The sequence below is a fragment of the Dendrobates tinctorius genome, unplaced genomic scaffold, assembly GCF_039654945.1.
Source record: "Dendrobates tinctorius isolate UK_male_01 unplaced genomic scaffold, ASM3965494v1 ptg000011l, whole genome shotgun sequence".
NCBI lineage: Eukaryota > Metazoa > Chordata > Amphibia > Anura > Dendrobatidae > Dendrobates > Dendrobates tinctorius.
The window spans coordinates 718,392-734,020 of record NW_027361679.1 but is presented as its reverse complement, the minus strand read 5'-3'; positions in this window follow the sequence as shown (position 1 = coordinate 734,020).

The window sequence follows — 15,629 nt, the reverse complement described above, 5'->3', positions numbered from 1 at the left end:
TGGCATGATGTTTTGTAATTTGCCTTTATAGCGTGGATCCAGGATGCTGGCCAACCAGTAGTCGTCATCGTTCATCATTTTGGCAATGCGGGGGTCCCTTTTTAGGATCTGCAAGGCATAATCTGACATGTGGCCAATGTTCCCGGTGTCAATGATGCACTGCGAGTGCTGGTTGGAGGAGCACTTTCTGGCAAATCCACATTCCTCCAGTCACGCACAAACCCTGTACCAGACCTTGCCATGCCAACATTTTCACTTGCCCCACGAGATGCATCCTCCTCCCCTAAGTAATCATCCCCATCATCCTCTCCTCCTCCTCCTCTTCTTCCTCCACCTCGTCCAGGAGAGGTCCCTGAGCAGACAATGGCTGAATGTCATCAAGGATTCCCTCCTCCTCTTCCTCCTCATCAACATTGGCTGCAGAAGCCTGCTCCTTAAGGTGCGTCAAAGTTTGCATGAGCAGACGCATAAGTGGGATGCTCATGCTTAGGATGGTGTCATCTGCACTTACCAGCCGTGTGCATTCCTCAAAACACTGAAGGACTTTACAGAGGTCTTTCAGCTTCGACCACTGCACACCTGTCAACTCCATGTCTGCTCTCAAAGTGCCTGGCCATGTATCCTCCCACAAATGCATTATGGCCTGCCTCTGCTCGCACAGCCGCTCCACCATATGCAGGGTGGAGTTCCACCTTGTTGCAATGTCGATAATGAGGCGGTGGTTGGGAAGGTGGAGCAATTGCTGCAGCTTCTGCATACGAACGGAGTGTACAGGCGACCGGCGGATGTGCGCGCACAGTCTTCGCACCTTCTGGAGCAGGGCTGTTAACTCCGGATAATTTTTGAGGAAGCACTGCACCACCAGGTTCAAGGTGTGATCCAAGCAAGGTATGTGTCTGAGTTTTGAAAGGGCTATGGCTGCCACAAAATTACGGCCGTTATCACTAACTACCTTGCCTGCCTCAAGATGTACACTGCCCAGCCATGACTCAGTTTGTCGCTGAAAGTACTCGGCCAGCACCTCGGCGGTGTGTCTGTCGCCCAAACACATCATCTGCAACACAGCCTGCTGACGCTTTCCACTAGCTGCTCGATAGGGGGACACCTCATGTGCAACAGTGGCAGCTGCAGATGGAGTGCTCGTACGACTGCGCTCAGTGGACGAGCTTTCGCTTCTGGAGGAGGAGGAGGAGGAGGAGGAGGGTTGAACGCCTACAGCCAACTGTTTACTATACCGTGGGCTAGGCAGCACTGTCCCACCACCGCTGTCCCCTGTGGACCCTGCATCCACCACATTAACCCAGTGCGCAGTGATGGACACGTAACGGCCCTGGCCATGGCGACTGGACCATGCATCAGTTGTGAGGTGCACCTTTCCGCTCACTGACTGCTTGAGTGCATGGACAATGCGGTCTTTCACATGATGGTGGAGGGCTGGGATGGCTTTGCGAGAGAAGAAGTGGCGACTGGGTAGGTCATAGCGTGGTACTGCATAGGCCATGAGTTCGCGGAAAGCTGCGCATTCCACCAACCGAAAGGGCATCATCTCAAACGAGATTAGTTTGGCAATGTGGGCGTTCAAACCCAGTGTACGCGGATGAGAGACTGAGTACTTTCTTGACCTACTCATAGTGTCTGGGAGGGTGAGCTGGACTTGAGAGCTGCATATGGTGGAAGTAGCGGTGGACAGGGCGGACTGAGAGAGGGTTGATGATGGTGATGGAGTTGGTGTTCTTTCTGATGGCCTAGAATCAGTCTTTCGTTGATATAACAGTGGGATTCCCTGACTGCTGTGGCCTTGCAACGACACCTCAACATTTGCTGCTGTGCTAACCGGTGGGCTTACAGTGGGGGAAACAATGTAGCGTTGCTGACTACCTTCGTTGTGATCAGTTGCACATGTGGCACTTGAGGTTTGGTGTTGTGTCCACGCTTGCAAGTGCATGCTGGTTAAATGTCTAAGCATGCAACTGGTATTCACATTTTTCAGATTTTTCCCTCGGCTTAAGGTCTTTGCGCACTTCTTACAGATAACCTTGGCCTGATCATGAGGATTTTGTTCAAAAAAGTGCCACACTGCACTCTTCCTACTTTGGCAGACATTTTGCGGCCTAGCACGCTGTGATGTTTTGACCCTCTGGACAAGCTGTCCAGAAACTCTTTTGATTTTTGGAACCTGTCTTTGGAGTGCTCCGGGCCTGCCGGATAACAGCTGTTGCGATGTCGATGTCTGCTGTGGATGCTCCTCATCTGAGCTATTGGAAGCAGCACCCTCTTCCCCCAATGGATGCCAATCTGGGTCAACAACTGGACTGGGTCATCCATCACCTCCTCTTCAATGTCATGTGCACCTTCCTCTGTGTCACCGTGTATGGTGGTATAGTGTGTGGGAAGGGGCACCTGAGTCTCATCAGGGTCAGAATCTGGCTCTGTACACTGCGAGGACAATGTAGTGCTCTGAGTGAATGTACCAGCAGAATCATCCATCAGCGGCTGTGCATCAGTGCACTCCATGTCAGATTCATCTTGGCCTGGGTAATTCACCATTTCACTTGATAATCCAGGCATGGTATGTGAAAACAGCTCCATGGAGTAATCAGTAGTATGGCCTGCGTCATCCTTCAATCTTGGTTGGGGTAAAGGACACAAGGAAAGGTGTGGTTCATGAACATGAGCCTCCAATGACGACTCAGTGCTTTTACTTTTTACAACTGAAGAAGAGGAGGCGATAGAGCTGGAGGCTGAGTCAGCAATGTAAGACAAAACTTTTTCCTGATGCTCTGGCTTTAAAAGCGCTTTGCCAACTCCTAGAAAACTAAGCCTTCGAAGCCTTATGGAGCCAGACGATGACGCAGGCTCAACACCTCCTGCATTCGGTCCTATTTTGCTCTTGCCACTACCATCAGATCCACCACCAACACCATCATTACCAGCTGGCAACCCCCGCCCAATTCCACGGCCTCTTCCACCAGCCTTCCTCATTTTTGGCAAAAATGTAGACAAAATCCAACAAACTATATAGTAATGTAAAACAAGGTACAAGCTGTCTATAGGAGAGGGGAGATTTTGAATTTCTTCTCACACTAGTGGACACTGGACACTTTTGGATTGTGTGAGGCCCAATGAATATCTGAGCGCTATGTGACAGGCTCGATGGCACTGCTGTGAGCAAAGTGACTAGAGGATAAGTGAGATTTTGAATTTCTTCTCACACTAGTGGACACTGGACACTTTTGGATTGTGTGAGGCCCACTGAATATCTGAGCGCTATGTGACAGGCTCGATGGCACTGCTGTGAGCAAAGTGACTAGAGGATAAGTGAGATTTTGAATTTCTTCTCACACTAGTGGACACTGGACACTTTTGGATTGTGTGAGGCCCAATGAATATCTGAGCGCTATGTGACAGGCTCGATGGCACTGCTGTGAGCAAAGTGACTAGAGGATAAGTGAGATTTTGAATTTCTTCTCACACTAGGGGACACTGGATACTTTTGGATTGTGTGAGGCCCAATGAATATCTGAGCGCTATGTGACAGGCTCGATGGCACTGCTGTGAGCAAAGTGACTAGAGGATAAGTGAGATTTTGAATTTCTTCTCACACTAGTGGACACTGGACACTTTTGGATTGTGTGAGGCCCAATGAATATCTGAGCGCTATGTGACAGGCTCGATGGCACTGCTGTGAGCAAAGTGACTAGAGGATAAGTGAGATTTTGAATTTCTTCTCACACTAGTGGACACTGGACACTTTTGGATTGTGTGAGACCCAATGAATATCTGAGCACTATGTGACAGGCTCGATGGCACTGCTGTGAGCAAAGTGACTAGAGGATAAGTGAGATTTTGAATTTCTTCTCACACTAGTGGACACTGGACACTTTTGGATTGTGTGAGGCCCAATGAATATCTGAGCGCTATGTGACAGGCTCGATGGCACTGCTGTGACCAAAGTGACTAGAGGATAAGGGAGATTTTGAATTTCTTCTCACACTAGTGGACACTGGACACTTTTGGATTGTGTGAGGCCCAATGAATATCTGAGCGCTATGTGACAGGCTCGATGGCACTGCTGTGAGCAAAGTGATTAGAGGATAAGTGAGATTTTGAATTTCTTCTCACACTAGTGGACACTGGACACTTTTGGATTGTGTGAGGCCCAATGAATATCTGAGCGCTATGTGACAGGCTCGATGGCACTGCTGTGACCAATGTGACTAGAGGATAAGTGAGATTTTGAATTTCTTCTCACACTAGTGGACACTGGACACATTTGGATTGTGTGAGGCCCAATGAATATCTGAGCGCTATGTGACAGGCTCGATGGCACTGCTGTGAGCAAAGTGACTAGAGGATAAGTGAGATTTTGAATTTCTTCTCACACTAGTGGACACTGGACACTTTTGGATTGTGTGAGGCCCAATGAATATCTGAGCGCTATGTGACAGGCTCGATGGCACTGCTGTGAGCAAAGTGACTAGAGGATAAGTGAGATTTTGAATTTCTTCTCACACTAGTGGACACTGGACACATTTGGATTGTGTGAGGCCCAATGAATATCTGAGCGCTATGTGACAGGCTCGATGGCACTGCTGTGAGCAAAGTGACTAGAGGATAAGTGAGATTTTGAATTTCTTCTCACACTAGTGGACACTGGACACTTTTGGATTGTGTGAGGCCCAATGAATATCTGAGCGCTATGTGACAGGCTCGATGGCACTGCTGTGAGCAAGGTGACTAGAGGATAAGTGAGATTTTGAATTTCTTCTCACACTAGTGGACACTGGACACTTTTGGATTGTGTGAGGCCCATTGAATATCTGAGCGCTATGTGACAGGCTCGATGGCACTGCTGTGAGCAAAGTGACTAGAGGATAAGTGAGATTTTGAATTTCTTCTCACACTAGTGGACACTGGACACATTTGGATTGTGTGAGGCCCAATGAATATCTGAGCGCTATGTGACAGGCTCGATGGCACTGCTGTGAGCAAAGTGACTAGAGGATAAGTGAGATTTTGAATTTCTTCTCACACTAGTGGACACTGGACACTTTTGGATTGTGTGAGGCCCAATGAATATCTGAGCGCTATGTGACAGGCTCGATGGCACTGCTGTGAGCAAGGTGACTAGAGGATAAGTGAGATTTTGAATTTCTTCTCACACTAGTGGACACTGGACACTTTTGGATTGTGTGAGGCCCATTGAATATCTGAGCGCTATGTGACAGGCTCGATGGCACAGCTGTGACCAAAGTGACTAGAGGATAAGGGAGATTTTGAATTTCTGCAGACACTTGTGGACACTGGACACTTTTGGATTGTGTGAGGCCCAAGGAATATCTGAGCGCTATGTGACAGGCTCGATGGCACTGCTGTGAGCAAAGTGACTAGAGGATAAGTGAGATTTTGAATTTCTTCTCACACTAGTGGACACTGGATACTTATGGATTGTGTGAGGCCCAATGAATATCTGAGCGCTATGTGACAGGCTCGATGGCACAGCTGTGACCAAAGTGACTAGAGGATAAGGGAGATTTTGAATTTCTGCAGACACTTTTGGACACTGGACACTTTTGGATTGTGTGAGGCCCACTGATATCTGAGCGCTATGTCACAGGCTCGATGGCACAGCTGTGACAAAAGTGACTAGAGGATAAGGGAGATTGGATTGCTTTTAAAAAAGCAGGTTGCAGAGCAGTGGGTAAACAGCAATGCCAGCCTGTCAGGAAGCCTTAAAAGGCAGCCCAACAACCAACACCACTGATACACCACGATATAGCCTCCCCTTGCACTGCACACACAGTGACTGGTGTGTTGTGCAGGCCAAATCGCTAGCAGCAGAAGCAGTTTTTTTGTCTTCTTCCCTGCCTAACGCTCTCCCTACAGAATCAGCAGCAACCTCTCCCTATACTGAGATCGGCAGAAGTAAGATGGCGGTCAGCGTGCACGCCCTTTTATACCCCCTGTGACGCCCACCAAAGCAAGCCAATCACTTGCATGCCCTTCTGAAAGATGGTGGTGACCCGTGTCTATGTCATCACGTTGCCCACAGTGTCCATGGATCCTGATTGGCTGAAAAAGAGCGCAAAACAAACTTTTGAAACGCGACTTTGGCAAGTAAGTCGCCGACCTCGTGGCCGACCTCATCCTAGGGTCGGGTTTCGTTTCATGAAACCCGACTTTGCCAAAAGTCGGCGACTTTTTACATTTTTTGACCCGTTTCGCTCAACTCTAGTCATGACACAAGGTCTCCTAAAAAGTGGACATCTTGTCTAGCTGGTGCTATTGTCTCAGTGTCACAGTGCAGAGAGGTAGCTCCTGCGCCAGTGCTGCTGCTGAAAGTGAACTTGTCAGTTATTTAGATAGTATCCTGTCCTGTGTGAAATTGATCTTCCAACATCAAACTAGATTAAGCAAAAACTGTGTGGCAGTCTCCGGAGGCCACATTTGCTACTCCAAATCATTTGTGATAAACCTGTGTTTTCCTGGCAAATCAGAAGGCCAGATGTCATGATCCAGACCGGGTTTTGAGTCCTGTTTTCCCTTTTTCCTGGTCTGGTCATGTCAACAGTTAACCTTTCCCAGACTCAGTCTGGGTTCAGGTTATCACTGCTGTTTCCTGCAGGCAATGTCAGTTATAGTTTTTGCTTAGAGCTGCTGTAGCTGACTCTGATTGCTCTGATTGGTCCTGCTGCGCTTGCTGTCTGAACCCGTGTCTCTGTTTTCCCTATTCCCGTCTTGACTTAGTGTTTCCCTTTAGTGTGCTGATGACCTGGTTTTGACTTGGCTTGTATCCTGACCTGCTTCTGTCTTTTGTCTTATCCACTCCTGACCGTTACTGATTCCTTGGCTTGTCTCTGACCGTGAGTTTGCTTATTCCTTTGGTACTGCACTACAGTCTAGGATTTGACCCGGCTTGACTACTCTGCTGCCACCCATTTTAGCCTCACTGCTGCACTGCAGGCCTGCTCTGTTTAGGTGCAGTCCTGCTTCCACTCTACTGCCATCTAGTGGAGCCTGTACCTAGCTGCATTGCAGAAGCATGATATTATAACTGACCAGAAAGAGACAGTTTTTTTTTCTCTGCTCTGCTTTCTATAGATCCGCTCACTCTTTGGCAGCTCAAATGACTAGTTTGACAGTAATGATGCAGGATCTGTCTGTAGAACATAGGGCCTTGGCCACATCTCATAACCACCTGCAAAGAGAGCTTTCTGACCCGGTAAAATCTTTGCAGGGATCTTCTTCACAGTCTGTATTTAAGCACTCTGACTCTGTTGATGTCTCATTGCACTCTCTTGAACCTACGGTCAGGCTCCCAGATACCTTCTCCAGGGAAAAGGAGAAGTTCTGTACGTTCAAGGAGAGTTGCAAGCTATTGTTTTCTCTTAAGGCCCCGTCACACTAAGCGACTTACCAGCGATCCCGACACCGATATCAAGGTGTCAGGATCGCTAGTAAGTCGCTATGTGATCGCTGGTGAGCTGTCACACAGACAGCTTCACCAGCGATCAGCACAGCGATGCCGAGTGCCCGGCATCACTTGCCATCGCTGTAAAAAATAGAATCAAAATAAAAAATATAGTTATTCTCACCTTCCGACGTCCCGTTCAGCCATCCTGCCTCTCTCCACGCTGCGGTCCCAGTGATCCTTTGCGAGAATGACCGCGAGATGTCACGGTCTCAAGGGATAACAAAGTCTCGCGGTCATTCGTGCAAAGGATCACTGGGACCGGAGCGTGGAGAGAGGCGGGATGGCTGAACGGGACGTCGGAAGGTGAGAATAACTCTATGTTTTATTTTTTTTTATTATTTTTTACACCTGATCGCTGGTCTCCTGCCTGTCACACGCAGCGATGCGTGCTGGCCAGCGGTAGATCAGTGACCAAAGAAATGTCCAGAGGTTTCTTCCAGCGATCAGCGATACCGGCAGGGGGGCCACTCGCTGATCGCTGTCACACACAGCGATCTCGCTGGTGAGATCGCTGTTACGTCACAAAAGTTGTTACTCAGCAGCGATCTCGCTACCGAGATCGCTTAGCGAGACGGGGCTTTTAGACCCTGATCTTCTGGAGATGAGAGTCAGTTGGTGGGGATAATCATTTCCTTACTTTGGGAAGGACCTAAATCATGGGCTTTCTCTTTACCTGCTTCTGCCCTTGAACATGTGTCTGTGGATAGGTTCTTTGAGGCCTTAGGACTTACTGTTGATAAGCCTGATTGGGTTAGAGTGGCAGAGGACACAATCTTGAGTCTTTTTCAGGCTAAGCTCTCATCTGAATAGTATCGCTCTGAGATGTTGGACACGATGGAGGAAAAGATGCAGGCAGGTAGTGGGCTCTGTTGCTGGGAGCGTAAGCAACAGAGCAAAGCTTTTCTGCCAAAGAGTCCAACATTTTGAGTCCAGCTTTCCACAACCGAGTCCAGCATCCTGAGTGCAGCTCTACACCATAGCTGCCAATCCACCAAGCAATGCAAACACCAGACACCATACACCATAGCTGACACTCCACCAATCCATGTCAGCCCTCCTTGCAGACACCATAGCTGCTACTCCAGCACTCTGACTGGGCTGCCCGTGACTCTCCTTCAGCTCCATTCATCACCCAGGCTTGCTTGCAAATGAGGAACTATCACCAACAGTGATTAACACACCTGATACTCTTTTATAGAGCAATCACACCTGTTACATAATCACATGCACAAACTAACAAACTAAGGTAACCAGAGTGCAATGACCCTAATGGCCACCGGTGGGAAAACTAACTGAAATCACCACAGTGCAATGACCCTAATGGCCACCGGGGGCAAAACCACCCTTGGCACACAGCCAAAGGAAAAAAAAAGGCCACTTTGTGCATTTAATCTGTCAGATCCAACCTGGATCGTGACACTATCCCTTCCCACTCATCCCTGATTTGTACAATCAATTGTCGGGAGCCAAACGGCTTTCTAAATTGAACCTCAGTGGAGCATATAATCTAATCTAATTCGGGAGGGGGATGAGTGGAAAATGGCATTTCTCACTTCTGAAGGGTTATTTGAGAATTTGGTTATTCCCTTTGGCCTCACTAATGCACCAGCTGTGTTTCATAATTTTATCAACCATGACATTCTGATTTTATTGGGCGCTTTATGTTGGTGTATTTAGATTATATCCTTGTGTTTCATCTAACAAACAAGCCCACATGGATCATCTACGTGCGGTTCTCCAGAGGTTACAGGAGAACTCGCTTTTTGCAAAACCTGAAAAATGCTCATTCTTTGTCCAAGAATTGTCCTTTCTGGGGTTTATTCTGTCTGACAAGGGGTTTCATATGGACCCTGGGAAGGTACAGGCCATTGTGGATTGGGTGCAACCAAGAGACTTAAAGGGTCTTCAACATTTTATGGGGTTTGTAAACTATTATAGGAAATTCATTAAGGGGTGTTCACAGGTGGTCAAGCCCCTCATGAATCTGACTCGTAAGGGGGCTGATATCAAAAACTGGTCAGCTCTGGCTGTGGCGGCATTTGCTTTATTAAAGAAATGCATTATGTCTGCACATGTCTTGGTCCAGCCTGATCCGTCTGAACCATTCTTTGTTGAGTTGTATGCGTCGGAGGTGGGGGTGGGGGTGGTGTTGTCCCAGGGACCCACCAATTTGACTAACTTGAGGCCCTGTGCCTTCTTCTCAAAAAAATTCTTTCCTGCTGAGAGGAATTATGATGTTGAGAATCGGGAGCTTTTAGCTGTCAAGTTGGCTTTTGAAGAATAGAGGCACTTTTTGGAGGGGGTTGTTCATCGGATCAAGGTGATTACGGACGACAAGAATCTGTCTTATATAGAGTCGGCCAAAAGTTTGACTCCCAGACCGGCTCGGTGGTTGCTTTTTTTTTATGCTTTCATTTTTCTATCACTTTCTGGCCTGGTTCCAAGAATGTCAAGGCGGATGCCTTATCTCGCAGCTTGGATCCGATATCACCTACTACACCTCCTTCCTCCATTCTTCAGCACGGGGTGGTCATGGCTGTGGTGTCCTCAGAATTGGAGCGGGAGATTCGTGAGGCTCAGCCTCTTGCTCCTCCATCATTCCCTGGTTCAGTACCAGTTGAGGGTGCTCCAAGAGTTCCACAAATCTGCTCTTAGTGGGCATTCTGGAATCTCAACCACTCGTAGAGCTATTGCTAGGCTGTTTTGGTGGTCCTCTAAGGCTTCTGATGTTGCCGTGTTTGTGTCTTCCCGTAATACTTGTGCCCGTGCTAAAGCTTCCCATTACCGGCCGGCCGGGGAATTGGTGCCATTGCCAATTCCAGATAGACATTGGATTCATTTGTGCATGGACTATATCACTGATCTCCCCCCTTGCAATGGCAAAACTGTGGTCTGGGTGGTGGTGGATAGATTCGGTAAACAGGCACATTTTGTACCTTTGGTGGGACTGCCTAATGCTGAAACACTTTCTTGGTTGTTTGTTGAGCACGTGGTGATATTGCATGGTGTGCCTTTGAGTGTGGTTTCAGATAGGGGGGTACAATTTGTGTCCAAATTCTGGAGGACCTTTTGTAAAAGTTTAAGTATTAGTTTGGCCTTCTCCTCGGCCTATCATCACAAAACCAAGGGTCAGATGGAGAAGGCCAATCCATACCTAGAATAAATTTTTCAGTGTCTTGCCATGTCCCAGCAGGTTGATTGGTGTTCGTTGTTACCAGTGACTGAGTTTGCCTTTAATAATCATATTAATCAGTCCACGGGCACCTCTCCGTTCTTTTGTAATTTTGGCTTTCAGCCCCATTTTGGTAAGTTCTCCAGAATGGACTCGGGGTGGCCAGGGGCTGATTCGGCCATTCTACAGTTGAGGGGGGTATGGAAGGAGGTCCAGAGGAACATTGGGGAAGCTCAGGGCAAACATAAACTGTTTACGGAAAAGCATCAATCTACAGGACCTATATTCACAGTGGGAGATAAAGTATGGTTGTCTACCAAGAACATTTGGCTGAAAGTTCTTCCGCTAAGCTAGGTCCCAGGTTTATAGGTCCTTATGAGGTAATTGAGGTTGTCAATCCTGTTGCCTTTTGCTTACGCCTACCTCCATCGCTTCGGATCCCCAAAGTGTTCCATAAGCCTCTACTTAAGTCATTTGTACCTTCCTCTGATGGGTCTCCATTCCCTCCGCCACTGGTTTCTGTGGATGAGCAGATGGAGTATGAAGTGGAACAGATTGTGGATTCGTGCATGGTCTGCAGTTCTCTGCAGTATTTGGTCCACTGAAGGGGTTATGGTCATGAGGATCAATCCTGGATCCTGGCATGATCACTTCATGCTGATCGATTAGTTTGGGCTTTTCATGCGCAGTATCCTGGGAAACCTGGGGATCCGGTAACTCCCCTTGAGAGTCATGATCCAGATCGGGTTTTGAGTCCTGTTTCCCTTTTTCCCGATCTGGTCATGTCACGAGTTAACCTTTCCCAGCCTCAGTCTGAGTTCAGGTTGGCTATTTATCACCGCTGCTTCCTGCAGGCGATGTCAGTTATAGTTTTTGCTTACGGCTGCTGTAGCTAATTCTGATTGCTCTGATTTGTCCTGCTGCATTTGCTGTCTGAACCTGTGTCTCTGTTTTACCCTAATCCCGTCTTGACTCAGTGTTTCTCTTTAGTGTGCTGACTCCCTGGTTTTGACTCGGCTTGCATCCTGACTTGCTTCTGTCTTTTGGCTTATCTGCTACTGACCATTACTGATTCCCTGGCTTGTCTCTGACCATGAGTTTGCTTATTCCTTTGGTACTGCACTACAGTCTAGGATTTGACCCGGCTTGTTTGACTACTCTGCTGCCACCTGATTTAGCCTCACTGCTGCACTGCAGGCCTGCTCTGTTTAGGTGCAGTCCTGCTTCCACTCTACTGCCATCTAGTGGAGCCTGCACCTACCTGCATTGCAGCAGCTTGGTACCAGATCTTCTCTTAAAAATTGTTAGGCCTAAAATTGGGGTGCAGCCACGAGGCCCAATTAGCTACTCCAAATCGTTTGTGATAAAACAGTGTTTCAGTGTCAAATCCAAAGGACAGATTTCAACTTAAAAATCATTAGGTCTAATATTGGGGTGCAGCCTGAATGCAAAATTAGCTACTCGAAATCATTTGTGAAAAAACTGTGATTTAGTGGCAAATCAGAAGGCCAGATTTCACAAACGATTTGAAGGCCAGATTTCCACTTAAAAATTTTTAGGTGTAATATTGGGGTGCAGCCATGAGGCCCAATTAGCAACTCCAAATCGTTTGTGATAAAACTGTGTTTCAGAGACAAATAGAAGGCCATATTTCCACTTTAAAATCGTTAGGCCTAATATAGTGGTGCAGCCATGAGGCCCAATTAGCTACTCGAAATAGCTTGTGATAAAACTGTGTTTCAGTGGCAAATCAGAAGGCCAGATTTCCACTTAAAAATCGTTAGGCCTAATATTGCGCTGCAGCCACGAGGTCCAATTAGCTACTCCAAATAGTTTGTGATAAAACTGTGCTTCGGAGATGATTAGAAGGCCAGATTTCGACTTAAAAATTGTTAGGCATAATATTGGGGTTCAGCCACGAAGCCCAATTAGCTACTCCAAATTGTTTGTGATAAAACTGTGTTTCATTGACAAATCAGAAGACCAGATTTCCACTTAAAAATCGTTAGGCATAACAGTGTTGATCAAGCACACTATCTAGGAAAATAAATAGTGATTGTTCATTTAGTAACAGGTGACTGACAGCTGTGGGCTTAAGGTTGTGAAACAGCAGGTTACAAAAGGGTAAAGCTACTTTCAAAATGAGTGGGAAAAGATGAGGTTGGAGTGGAAGGGGGAATAGACTTGGTGTTCAACATGTATGTGGGTTAGGTGTTAATGTTAATGAAAGCTCAAATCAACAAACACCATCTCGTGCTATGCAAACACCACTGATAACATCTATTACTTGGCGGCTACTCTACTCCCTTTCTTTGGCATCTGCATAACGATGCACTTTGTAGATGAGGTTCAGAAAGAGCATGTGCTACAGTGGATGGCAAGTGCTGCATCAAGTGTCCTCTGCCTCCACCTTAACAACACACAGTACAATCCTCAGAGATGGCAGCGCAATCACCCTTGTCCCCCCCCACGTCAAAAATTTCCAAGCACCCAACTGACTGTGGGGAACCACAGATAGGCCATTCTGCAGAGCTGTTCGCATTCTATCCCATGGACATCAGATCTCCAAAGAATCACAGAATCCAGAGAAGGAAGGCATCTGCACCGATTCCCAGCATTTTTTCATGTTGGATCTGGGCAGGATGAATTTGGATCCGAGCAGAATCCAGACCCTCATCACCAGATGTTAACCAGCAAGGGTGGAGGTGATCCTGATGAGACTCAGATACCAGAGGTGCATGCGGACTGTACTGTGGTGTCAGGGCAGGAAGAGGAGTAGGGTGACTCTCAGGGTGAGGAGTGTGACAACAGAGAGAATGATCCCCGCTGTAGATCCCACTTTGTGTGAACCCAGAGATATGCAGCTGAGTAGCTCAGCAGAGTATGTTGAAGAGGAGGAAGATGAGGAGGTTATGTTGCAGCTTCCAACACAGACATGAAGTGATATAACCACAACAAGCACTCTTCCTCAACACTGGCTGTGATCAGCAGTGGTCGTGAGTGTGCAGTTCGCAGGGGTAGCAAGGGTTTTTAGCCTGCATTTTTTGAGACCGCAAAAGATGACCCAACACACATGATCTGTCAAATTTGCAAAGAAAACTCAGTACTGGCAAAAATTGCAATAATTTGACAACTACATGCATGAACCGGCACATGCGCGATCAGTATGCCTTATTCTGGAATTTTCACAGTGCTAAAATGCGGACTGGCGGGCCTCGCCAACCATCGGCCATCCCATCAATCCCATCTGCTGCTTCTTCCTCCTCTGTCATCATGCCAAGTTTTGTCACACAAGTCTCCAGTTGCAGAAACTACACTTGTTTACCCCCTACAGTCAGGGTGAATGAAAGCCCGTCAGCTGTTACGGAAGTAGATATGACTGCTGCTTTTGCGTCACCTTGCACAGCATGTCTTTCTCAATCCACCATAACATCTCTGCCCGCACCTCGCTCAGTCTAGCAGTTTGTTTTCCATACTCCACCCTCTCTCAGCACAGCATACAGCCCTCGGTTCCACAGTTGTGGTCACATAAAATAAAGATTCCTCCTACATATGCCAAAGCTAAGAGCTTGCACTCCATCATCTCCAATCTGTTGGCCAAGGAAATGCTGCCTTTCCGCCTGATTGATACAGACGATTTCAGATAGTTGATGACCGTCGCATTCCCCCAGCATCAGTTGCCCAGTTGCCATTACTTCTCTAAGAAAGCGATGCCTGCGCTAAATCAGCATTTCACCAACAACATCACCCATTCCCTGAAAAAATCTATGTCTGCCAGGGTGCATTTCACTACTGACACTTGGATGAGCAAGCATGGGCAGGTGCATTACATCTCACTGACTTGGCACTGGGTGACTCTGGTGGCTGTGGAGGCAGGCGGTCAACGGCCTGCTCGCCAAGTATTTGACGTCCCATGCCTTGCGGGACAAATCTCTGTATCTAACACTTCCTCCACTGCTTCTGGCTCCTCCCCCTCCTCTATGGCCTCCTCCTGTGCCCTCAACCTCTTTCTTAATCTGACATGCATTCCAACAGTGAAGGTAGAATTCCTCCCACCTCCATACCACGCAGTCTTGACTCACCTCAATCAGGCAGTATTTAAATTAATATGCCTTGTGGACAGCTATCCAGGTTGATTTAGAACAATGGCTGTATCCTCTGAACCTGAAGTCAGGGTAGGCCGTGTGTGATAACAGTGCAAACCTGGTGGTGGCCCTATGCCTTGACATCCGCACATGTGCCTTGCATGGCTCAAGTCCTAAACCTGCTGGTAGGCAATTTCTTTGTCACTATCCTGACCTGGATGCACTGCTACAGAAAGTTGTGTGTTCACTTCCGATGATCGCACCCCGCAGGTCATTGACTTGCATGGCTACAGAGGTTTTGTGGCCTACCAGTTAACCTTTTGATTTGCGATCTTCTGCCATGGTGGAATTCCACTCTACACGTGTTGCAGAAACTGTGGCAGTAGCGATGAGCCCTGGTGCAGTATATCCTTTTGCATAGCCTGGCCCAACCCAGTCCAGACGTGGTGCAAAGCATGCTTGTGGAGTGGGCATAGATGAAGGACCTCTTCACCCTTCTGCACAGTTTTGTAATGGCTACTAAGATGGTTAACGCTGATAATGTCATGATCAGCATAATTATTTTGGTCATCTACATGCTGGAGCACACTGAATAGTCTACGTGAGGAGGTGGTGGTCCCAGAGGAAGAGGTGGAATCAAAGGACGGACAATGCGGAAAGGATAACAATATCTCAAATTTTTGGGCTGTCATCGCACAGATGGGTATCTTGCAGTGATCGAGGGGGGCTCATAGTACCAGACAAACTGTTAGTGAAGGTGCAGTAGCTGAGGAACAATTGGAGTAGGACGAGGTGATGGTGCGCAACATTTAGGAGATGAAGAAGATAATGCTCTCCTCTCTGCTGTCCGTGGTTGGTGGGAGGAGACTAAGGAAGCAACCTTGTGTGCTACCCCGCC